The sequence below is a fragment of the Harpia harpyja genome, chromosome W, assembly GCF_026419915.1.
Source record: "Harpia harpyja isolate bHarHar1 chromosome W, bHarHar1 primary haplotype, whole genome shotgun sequence".
NCBI lineage: Eukaryota > Metazoa > Chordata > Aves > Accipitriformes > Accipitridae > Harpia > Harpia harpyja.
This window is the reverse complement of record NC_068968.1, coordinates 22017128-22028539: the sequence shown is the minus strand read 5'-3', so window position 1 is coordinate 22028539 and position 11412 is coordinate 22017128.

Genomic DNA, 11412 nt, shown 5'->3' with positions numbered 1-11412 from the left:
CCTGAAGTAAAATGATATCCCTGATTCCTTGGTAGGAAATGATCTGGAAAGCTTGTTTGTTCTGGCGGTGCTTTGCATGCAAGTTAAAACTTAGCTACCCATCTCCTCACCTTCCTGTCTCTGCAGATTCTGTATCTGGAAAGAACAATAGCCTGTCAGCTGCTACAGTCTTGATGCTCTTTTCTAATCTGGAGAAATTAGACTCTAACCCACCAGCAGAATGCTTTTCCCACAGCCATGCCTTTTATTTCTGTATTTAGTCTGGTGATTACATTTTGAGCATGCCCTTTCTCATTAAGAACTGTTAGTCATGCTTTGTCTACACTTAGTATCCCAAATTCAGAAGGGTTTCACCTATGTATACCTCAGTTTCTCATCAGTATAAAATTAACAAGGAATTATGTTACTGGTGCATAGACAGAAACACATTGTCAGGTAACACATATACTCCACACAGAGGTTTAAAAAAAAAAAAAAAAAAAAGGAGATCATATATTCATGCTGCTTTGCATTTCTATGAAACAAGGGGAGGGGAGCAAAGTGAAGGTTTTCGTGTATATGCTGTTGTTGAGAAAACCACTACTGTTATATATCCAGAGAGTGGAAGACTAAAAAGGCAGTAATAATGGACTTGAAATTGCAGCCGCAACGATGAAGCTTAAATCTTAAGGAAAACTTTCTTGTATGAAAAATAGTGAGTCTCTAGCATAGCTTGGTTACAGCAGCTGTGGAATCTTCACCTTTGGAGGCTTTTAAGAACAGGCTATGCAAATATTTGTTAGGAATGACAAATGTTCTGTCTTGAGAAAGGAGATGATCCTACTCTGGGGAAAGGAGAGGGACTGAACAACCTCTAAAGGTCTTTTTGCAGGACTATTTTCTGAATCTCTGTATTTCAGCAGAGATGATTCGTGGCTTGGAAAATATGGCTTATTAATGGAGATTAAAAAGAGATTGATCTACTAAGCTTGTGAAAGATTAGAAACTACACTGCGTCACTGTCTTTTAGTATTGTCCTGGTTTCAGCTGGGATAGAGTTAATTGTCTTCCTAGTAGCTGGTACAGTGCTATGTTTTGAGTTCAGTATGAGAAGAATGTTGATAACACTGATGTTTTCAGTTGTTGCTAAGTAATGCTTAGTCTAAAGTCAAGGATTTTTCAGCTTCTGATGCCCAGCCAGCAAGAAAGCTGGAGGGGCACAGGACACAGCCAGGGCAGCTGACCCAAAGTGGCCAATGGGGTATTCCATACCATGTGACATCACATCTAGTATATAAACTGGGGGGAGTGGGGGCAGGGGGGGATTGCCATTTGGGGACTAACTGGGCGTCGATTGGCGGGTGGTGAGCAATTGCACTGTGCATCATTTGTACATTCCAATCCTTTTATTATTACTGCTGTCATTTTATTAGTGTTATCATTATCATTATTAGTTTCTTCTTTTCTGTTCTATTAAACCATTCTTATCTCAACCCACGAGTTTTGCTTCTTTTCCCGATTCCCTCCCCCATCCCACTGGGTGGGGGGGAGTGAGTGAGCGGCTGTGTGGTGCTTAGTTGCTGGCTGGGGTGGACCCACGACAGTCCATTTTGGCACCCAACATTGGGCACAAAGGATTGAGATAACGACAAACCTGACCAGAGCTTGTTAAAACGAACTTGTTATAAGCATTCATTATATTGGTGTAATAGTCACTGGTCATTATGTTGATTTATGTGTTCTTAGAGTTGTTGCTCTGGTTTTTAAAGTTCTGTTATGTATCACCTCACTTGCTGTATGTAGTCCCTGTTCTGCTGCTTATCATCCGTGGGAGGTGGATTAAGGTTTTTGCTTTGATGTATTGTATAACACTGGTTTATGGTATGATAAAGTTATCGGTTGTGGGATTAATCCGGTACTTGCACTCAGCATTGTCACCTCTATACTTCAGGTGCCATCTGTGGGAAACTATTAATAATTACACCATTTACTTTTCCTCCTCGGAGAGCCAATCTATGGGTGGGGTACCTTTCTTCCCCTCTCCTTTCTCCTTCAGTCCAGTTACAACGGCGTTTGAGAATTTTGAAAAATTTGAATACTCTTGGGATGTTGAGACCAGCACGGTCCTAGCCCTACTGCTAGGAATTAGCATGCTCCTGAATTTGGTTCAGCTCTCGTTTAAGTTAAACAACTATTTAAGAAGATCACCCAGAGGTCTGCCCCGAGGCTGGATAATTATGAGTGGCAGGGTGTGTGGGGTAGTATGGGCAAGTACCTAGAGAAGTGGGCACCTCCAGTGTTTTGGAAATTCACCCCTGAACAAGTGCAGAATCCAGAAGAACTAGTAAAATATTTGGAAAAGGTATGCTGTCACCCCAGCACCTCCAGAGAGACACAAATCACTGCAACGTGCTGGGGCCTGGCCCATGCCTATCGAGCCCTGTTCAACACCACTCAGTAACCTCAAGGGGAAGAGAAGGTCTCTGGATCTAACAAAAAGGCGACAGGCACTGCAGCTACCCAAACCTCGGCGATGGGCACTGAGGTCCCTCCAACCCTGGTGACACGCACTGCAGCTACCCAAACCTCGGCAAGCAGTACTGCAACTGAACCAGTGGACCAACCCGCACCAGTATCAGTTGCCCCCATACACAAGAAGAAATATACAAAAAAATCAGTTCACTTAGCGAAGGATGAAGGTGAACCAGGGTCATCATGGGAACAGGAGGAAGAGGCAGAAGCAGAGGTAATCACCCGGTCCCTATCCTTGAGTGAGCTGCAGGATATGCAAAAAGATTTTGGCTGCCGTATAGGTGAGCATATTATCACCTGGCTCCTCCGATGCTGGGACAATGGGGCTAATAGCTTGGAATTAGAAGGTAGGGAAGCCAAGCAGCTGGGATTGCTTGCCAGGGAAGGTGGCATTGACAAGGCAATTGGAAAAGGGACACAAGCCCTCAGCCTCTGGAGGCAACTCCTGTCAAGTGTGAAGGAAAGGTACCCCTTTAAGGAAGATGTTATATGTCAACCAAGCAAGTGGACCACCATGGAAAGAGGTATCCAATATCTGAGGGAATTAGCCATGATAGGGACAATTCATTATGACCCGGACAACCTACAATTACCCAAAGATCCAGACGAAGTCCAATGCACACGACCCATGTGGTGGAAGTTTGTACGGAGCGCACCATCATCGTATGCCAACTCACTGGCGATACTGACCTGGAAAGACGAAGAGGCACTGATGGTGGATTGAGACAAGGGGAGTCAAAAGAATCTCAGTAGACATAATAAAGGGGGATGAAAGATGATGTTTAGCACTTACATTGTTGAAATTAGCTGAGGCAGAGACAGTCCTTGATAAGAAGAGCTGGCCCCAAGAACCAGCCAATGAGGCAGAGACAGTTCCTGATAAGAAGCAGGAGCTGGCCCCAAGAGCCAGCCAAGACTAGTCTTGCGGATTGGGTGAATACCAAGAAACCACTGAGCCTGCGCAAGAAAAGAGGTTACTAGCGGTGATGAAGAGGAGTCGTCTATCTTCATCTCTGCGACCACCAGACGACCACCATAAAGAGGCACTGCACAAGCGCAGTTGAGAGGAGACTATGGAAATGACCTCTCGGAGCTAATTTTAATATGAAGCGGGGATAGGTCATGCCTATGTATAGGCGTATTGTGAATATGTAACACTTGACTGTATAAACTTGAAGCGAACTGCTGAGTCGGGTGCGCACGACTTTGGTGGGACTACCCCCTGTGCTGCCCAGCACTGAATGAACATACCTACTTTACAATCTCACTGATTGTGGAGTCTGTTTTCCGCACGTCAGGATGAAATGGCTCGCCAACTCCAGCAATACAAAGAAAATCTCTCCTCCCTACAAGGCTGCATTTTGGCTGTGGAGAAGCTATTCCAGGATGTCCAGCAATCAAAGAGGATATGTCCTTCTCCCCACTTGTAAGGACCAATGTCTCAGCTATTAGGAGTGAGCGCTCCTCTGCCCAACAGACAGAATATAGAAGGTACACATCGTGAGCTGCCCTGTGGTTTTACATGTGTGATCATGGAGAGGACATGAGGAAATGGGATGGAAAACCTACCTCGGTCCTAAATGCACGGGTACGTGAGTTGCGAGGAAAAACCACCACAAAAGGGGATTCCACCAGGAAAAATGCCACTCCGGTTTCCAAACAGAGTAGAAGGGCTGATCTCATTTCTGATCCTCTTGAAGGGACTTCTGAGCCAATTTTACGAGAAGTGAATACTGGATACTCTGACCAGAATTAGAGGGGCCCTGCCTCCAGCCAGGTGGAGGAAAGGGATAACCAGGTCTATTGGACTGTGTGGATTCGATGGCCTGGCACGTTAGACCCACAGGAGTATAAGGCTCTAGTAGACACTGGCACACAGCGTACTTTAATGCCATCAAGTTATAAAGGGGCAGAACCCATTTGTATTTCTGGTGTGACAGGGTGATCCCAAGAGTTAACTGTATTGGAAGCTGAAGTAAGCCTAACTGGGAATGAATGGCAGAAACACCCCATTGTGACTGGTCCAGAGTCTCTGTGTATCCTTGGCATAGACTATCTCAAAAGAGGGTATTTTAAGGACCCAAAGGGGTACATTTAGGCCTTTGGTATAGCTGCCCTGTAGACGGAGGGAATTGAACAGCTGTCTACCCTGCCTGGTCTCTCTCAAGACCCTTCGATTGTGGGGTTGCTGAGGGTTGAAGAACAACAAGTGCCAATTGCTACCACGACGGTGCACTGGCGGCAATATCACACCAACCGAGACTCCCTGATTCCCATCCACAAGTTGATTCGCCAACTGGAGAGCCAAGGAGTGATCAGCAAGACTCACTCAGCCTTTAACAGTCCCATATGGCCAGTGCGAAAGTCTAATGGAGATTGGAGACTAACAGTAGACTATCGTGGCCTGAATGAAGTCACACCACCGCTGAGTGCTGCCATTCCAGATATGCTAGAACTTCAATACGAACTAGAGTCAAAGGCAGCCAAGTGGTATGCCACAATTGACATTGCTAATGCGTTTTTCTCAAACCCTCTAGCAGCAGAGTGTCGTCCACAATTTGCCTTTACTTGGAGGGGCATCCAGTACACCTGGAATCGATTGCCCCAGGGGTGGAAACACAGCCCCACCATTTGCCATGGACTAATCCAGACTGCACTGGAAAAAGGTGAAGCTCTGGAACACCTGCAATACATTGGTGACATCATTGTATGGGGCAACACAGCAGAAGAAGTCTTTGAGAAATGGAAGAAAATAATCCAAATCCTTCTGAAAGCCGTTTTTGCCATAAAAGAAAGTAAGGTCAAGGGACCTGCACAGGAGATCCAGCTTTTAGGAATAAAATGACAAGATGGACGTCGTCAGATCCCAATGGACGTGATCAACTGTCATGGTTTAACCCAAGCCAGCAACTAAGCACCACGCAGCTGCTCACTCACTCCCCCCCCACCCAGAGGGATGGGGGAGAAAATCGGGAAAAAAAGCAAAACTCGTGGTTTGAGATAAGAACGGTTTAATAGAACAGAAAAGAAGAAACTAATAATGATAATGATAACAGTAATAAAATGACAGCAGTAATAATAAAAGGATTGGAATGTACAAATGATGCGCAGTGCAATTGCTCACCACCCGCCGATCGACGCCCAGTTAGTCCCCGAGCGACGATTCCCCGCCCCCACTTCCCAGTTCCTATACTAGATGGGACATTGTGACGGTCTGACAAATTATAGTCAATGTCTCAAACATTCATTAAAGAATTTTGGTGGAGAAAATGGCCTCTGTAAAAATGCTGGAGTTTTGCAAACAGGACAATGTGGCCGGAGGAGTGGGTCCCACGGAGGGTGGAACCGCACTTCTCCAAAGCCCCAATTTTTTAACTTAAGTGACCAGGAGAAGGAGCAAAGCATATGCACCTGGAGGAGGAGGCCCCACGGAAGATGGGACTGTGCTTCTATCTTAAGTGGTCATGCCAGCAGAAAAAGAGAGGCAACTCCGCAATGAACACCCCCCCCCAAAGCTCACCGACCAATTCCAGAGAACCCCAGGAATGGGAACTGCACGTGTCGAGACCATCGACTAACTATAAAAGAAGGGAGAATGAGTTCTCAGTGCGCGCCCTCCGGAACTGGATCTCTACGCTGGCTGGACCAACGCTGGACCCAGGACTGGTGAAACCCTTTTCTTCTCTCTTTCTTTCTTTCTTTCTTTCTTTCTTTCTCTGTTTCTCTCTCTCCCTCTTTTCCTTCTCTCTTTTCCACAGTCCCTACACCTCATCCTTTTAAACATAAACGATTGACCAAGTCTGAGACTAGGAGTGGATCTAGCCGCCCCTGGGCTCCTCTTTGAGAAGGAGTCCAAAAAGCAAGGGGGTCTGCTCTGAACCTCGTGACTCAACGGGAGGGCTCTCCTTCCGATACATTTAATGTTCCTTTTTCCATTTCTTTTTCTACACCTCCCTTCTCTTCTCAAAGAGCAGCTTAACGACATGTTGCAAGGTTCATATCAATAAGTTCACTTGTACTTGGGCAAGTTTAGCTAGGTTGAATAAATGTTGATTGTTGTTTGAACTCCCCTGGTGTCGTTTCACCTTAATTCTGACAAAGGAAATCCATGAACCTGAGTCGCTCCAACTTTGGGACGTGACATCTTAATTGGCATCACGGACAGGATTTCCCTTGTTGGAAGGGAGTTTCTAACGGGATACCGGACCTCCACTCGGAGAACGGGTGGGGAGGATCTGGGAAGGATCTCTCAACAATAAGTCGGGAGAGATCCAAGCAGTGGCAGACATAGAGGCCCGGGAAATATCTGTGTCTGACTGTTCCCCTGTTTTAGAGAAGCTAATTGCCTATAAAGCCCACCCTTCCCCACAAGGAGTAGCCTGGGCACGAGACCACTGGCATGACCCAAAAGCCATTGTAGGAAGAATTGAGAAGCTAGCAAAAGAAGGCAGGTTTCGCCCAGGAAAAGGGAAGGCTGTAGTGTGTGCAGTTTTAGGGGCCGCACTCGTAGCAGCCCAGGAAGACAGACAGGAAACAATGAGAGCTGAGCAGGCAGATAAGGAGAAGATTCAGTCCCTGCAGGATTTAGTTAAAGTCCTGCAAGAGCAGTTAACTGCTGAGCGTAATACAACACAGCGGCTTCATGCCGCCTTGTCTGATGCATTAGATCGGGAAAGAATTTTACGAGCCGAGGCGGACAAACGATCTGACCCGGACTTAGACCTGCAAGGTCTAGAGGTAGTTCAGGTGAAACAGCAAAAAACTTTATACCCAAATCAAGAGTTAGAATGTACCAGAAAAGTTTTTTACCCTGAGGATGAAGGGATAGCAATGAGGCCATTAATTAAAACAGAAACCATAGACAATGGCCAAAATGGCAGAGCACCACACGTGACCATTAAGACGATACCATATTGTGCCACTGAATTATCTAAAATTCAGGAAAAGTATATCCAACTAGCAAAGGAGACCGAAACAGAATATGTGTGGAGGGTGTCACTAACTGGTGGTGACCGGATTTTATTGTCAGAAGATGAAGCCCAAGGATATTGGGGGCCTGGAGTGTTCCTAACTACCGATGATCCTAGGGAACCATGGTCTCTGACGCAGCGGGCAGCTTACTGGGCAGGGGGAATAGACCAAATGGAACGAGGAGAACCAACATGGATAGACACCCCTTCTATAAATCAGTTAACTGAGAGCTTACAGAAAACTGCTTGTCTCCAATTAATGCATGATAGGCGATTAGTGCCACAACAGCCCTCTCCAATGTTGTTAAATGCCAATCCTGACAGAATGACTCCTCTAATCCGAGGTTTACCAGATTCTTTGAAATTATATGCTATCCAACTGTAGGATAGATTACGCGATGCGATAGCACCTAGAGGAGGCAGGCGGAATGCAGGAGGGGCCCTGACCTGGGGAGAAGTGGCACAGGAATTGATTAACTATGGCCGGAGAATGGGTCTCACAAGGGAAGAAAGCAGGGCTAAGCCTGCTATGTGCTGAATAGAAGGACCTGGCCGACCTCCCCCATCTAAGACTGTAAACACCAAAAAGCCGTATGGGGGTCAATGGAACTTGTTGTGGGCAGAAGGGATAGAAAAGGGAATTCCCCGGGATGTGATGGACGGCTTGCCCACCTCTGTCCTAGAAAAGTTGGTCCTAGGGTGGAAAGACAAGAACAAGGAGCCTCCCCATACTGAGTTAGACATTCGAGGCTATAAGGGGGCGAATCCACAGTTGCTGGCAACTCCCACTCCCCAAACGCCTACTGCCCCAGAGGAAGGTATGACTGAAGGACGGGAAACTAGACAGGCCGTCCCCAGTAAGTGAGCCGGGGGACGGCCAGTGGTTTTATTTAAGGAGGCTCACTGAAAATAAGACAGGACACCTGTTGATCACTTTTCCCCTTGGTCCCTTTAAGACCCCAGTAACTTTTTTAGTTGACACGGGTGCTCAGATGTCAGCACTCCGGGCGGATGTTGCTAACCGCAATGGAATAATTGCAGATAAGAAGCAGATATGGGTCACAGACATTTTTGGAAGCTCCAACCGCAGCCGACAGCTAAAGTTAAATGCTGGCTGCCAGGGGATTCGTCCCCTGTTGAGGTTACTATGATACTAGGTCCTCTACCCACCAATATTCTAGGACTCGACCTCTTAAAGGGCTGGTCATGGGTAGACTCTAAGGGAAGAGAATGGAAATTTGGGTGTCCCGCAATCTCTGTGAGGCTTTTGCAGTCTGCACCAACTCTTCCCCCTTCAAAGATAGTTAATGTCAAACCTTATGCTTTGCCTTTGGGAGCAAGGGAAGGGATCACTTCAGTGATAACTGAGTTACGGGAACAGGGGATAGTTATTCCTACGCACTCACCCTATAATTCCCCAATATGGCCGGTCCGCAAGGCAAATGGGAAGTGGCGATTGACAGTTGACTATCAACGCCTGAACGCCAATACTGGCCCATTAACAGCTGCAGTCCCCAATATAGCAGAATTAATTGCAACCATACAAGAACAGGGTCATCAGATTTTAGCAACCATTGATGTGAAAGACATGTTCTTTATGGTTCCCTTGCAAGAAGCAGATAGGGACCCGCTTTGCCTTTACCTGGGAAGGTGTACAATATACATTTACACGGCTTCCCCAAGGCTATTGCCACTCACCAACCATTGCTCACTATGCATTGGCCCAGGAACTAAATCAGATCACTCCTAAAGATGGAGTAAGAGTATATCAATATATTGATGATGTGCTAATTGGAGGACCAGATGCCACTGTGGTGGGGCAAACCCAGAGAGAAATCATTAGTCACTTAGAGAATTTAGGGCTCCGAATTCCTGCTGAAAAGGTGCAACTCCCATCACCTGAAGTAAAATTTTTAGGTATCTGGTGGAAAGGAGGGACTGTGTGTATACCTCCCGAAACCTTGTCCACCCTCGAACAAGTGAAAATGCCTGAAAATAAGAAAGAATTGCAGCATGCCTGAGGCTTGCTAGTGTTTTGGAGAAAACACATCCCCGACTTTTCTATCATAGCTCGCCCTTTATATGATTTAACCCGTAAAAGAACTGCTTGGGACTGGACATCTGTCCATGAAGAGGCTCTGAAATGATTAATTTTTGAAGCAGGGATTTACCAGGCCCTAGGGCCGATACATCCAACAGACCCGCTCCATGTAGAATGGGGTTTTGCAATTCATGGGTTATCTATACATATGTGGCAGCGTGGACCTGAAGGTCCTACTCGTCCTATAGGGTTTTTCTCATGTAGCTTTAAGGATGCTGAAAAACAGTATTCAGATTGGGAGAAAGGACTCTTTGTGGTTAACCTAGCCTTACAGGAAGCCGAGAGAATTATACGACAGCAGCCCATCATCTTACGAGGGCCCTTTAAGATCCTGAAACCAATATTGGCTGGAACTCCTCCCCCTGTAGGAGTAGCTAAACGAGAAACAGTAAGGAAGTGGTATGCCCAGTTAGACCACTACTGTCACACTAGACAGATAGAGGAGGGAACACCCAAAATGCTCCAAATACAGGATCCCCCTTCTGATCACCCAGATACAGAACCCCCTCCATCGTACATCAAAGTGGCTCCTCATTTTAAACCCCATTTAACAAACGTGTGGTACACTGATGCTTCCACAAAAAGGGAAGGAAAGGCGTGGAAGTATCGAGCAGTAGCATTACATATTGATTCAGGGGAGCATGTGATAACTGAGGGAGAGGGTAGTGCCCAAGTAGGGGAGTTAGTTGCTGTGTGGAGCATAGTCATTAAGGAAGCTGAGACAACAGAACCAGTATACATTTATACTGACTCCTATGCAGTGTTTAAAGGATGCACTGAATGGTTACTGTTTTGGGAACAAAACCAATGGGAAGTAAACCAAGTGCCAGTGTGGCAACGAGACAAATGGGAAGAAATACTGAATATCTCCAGACAGAGATCTTTCTTGGTAGGCTGGATTGCTGCACACCAGGCAGGGGATAACCTGGCTCACCTCCTAAATAACCAAGTAGATTCCTTAACACGTCTAGCCAGTCTTGCCATCGATGGCGAAGCAGAGAAATGGGAACATCTTCTGGAGTGGCTGCACGTGAAGCGTGGCCATTCAGGGAGTAAAGACCTGTACAAAGAGGCTATTAGTAGAGGATGGGCCGTTACACAAGAATTATGTAATACTGTTATTTCTGCATGCGGTCAATGTCGAATTCGTTTGGAAAAATATAACCCTTTAAAAGAGCAACCCCTACATTTAAGGACAAACAAAGGTTTATGGCAAACGTGACAAATTGACTATATTGGCCCCTTTCGGGTATCAGAGGGAAAACGATATGTGTTAGTAGGAGTTGAGGTAGTATCAGGACTAACACAAGCTGAAGCTGTATCCAGAGCAACAGGAGAAAATACAGTGAAAAGTCTTAAAGTATGGTTTAGCTGCTTACCCAAGCCTCAATCAATTCAATCTGATAATGGGAGCCATTTCACTGCTGGAGTAATGCAAGAATGGGCTAAGGGTGAGGAAATCCAGTGGGTTTTTCACACCCCTTACTACCCTCAAGCTAATGGTATTGTGGAGAGAATGAACGGACTTCTAAAACGAGCTCTGAGGCCCCATGACCCAGGGTGGGCCTCGTGAGTACCAGAAGCAGTATACCGAATCAATAGCCAGTGGGGGGCAAATGGCTGCCCCCGACTCCTAGCGTTCTGTCCCACACCTCCTTCTATTGTTCCAGGGACGAAAGGTGGCAAAGACCCTGTACACTTGCTCCACTATGCTGGACAACCAGTATTAGTGGAACTGCCCACTGTGGGGCAAGTGCCCCTAACTCTAAAGACGCCCCTTAACCTTTATTCCTGGATGGCCACAGATGCCCATGGGAAGGAGCATCGTAT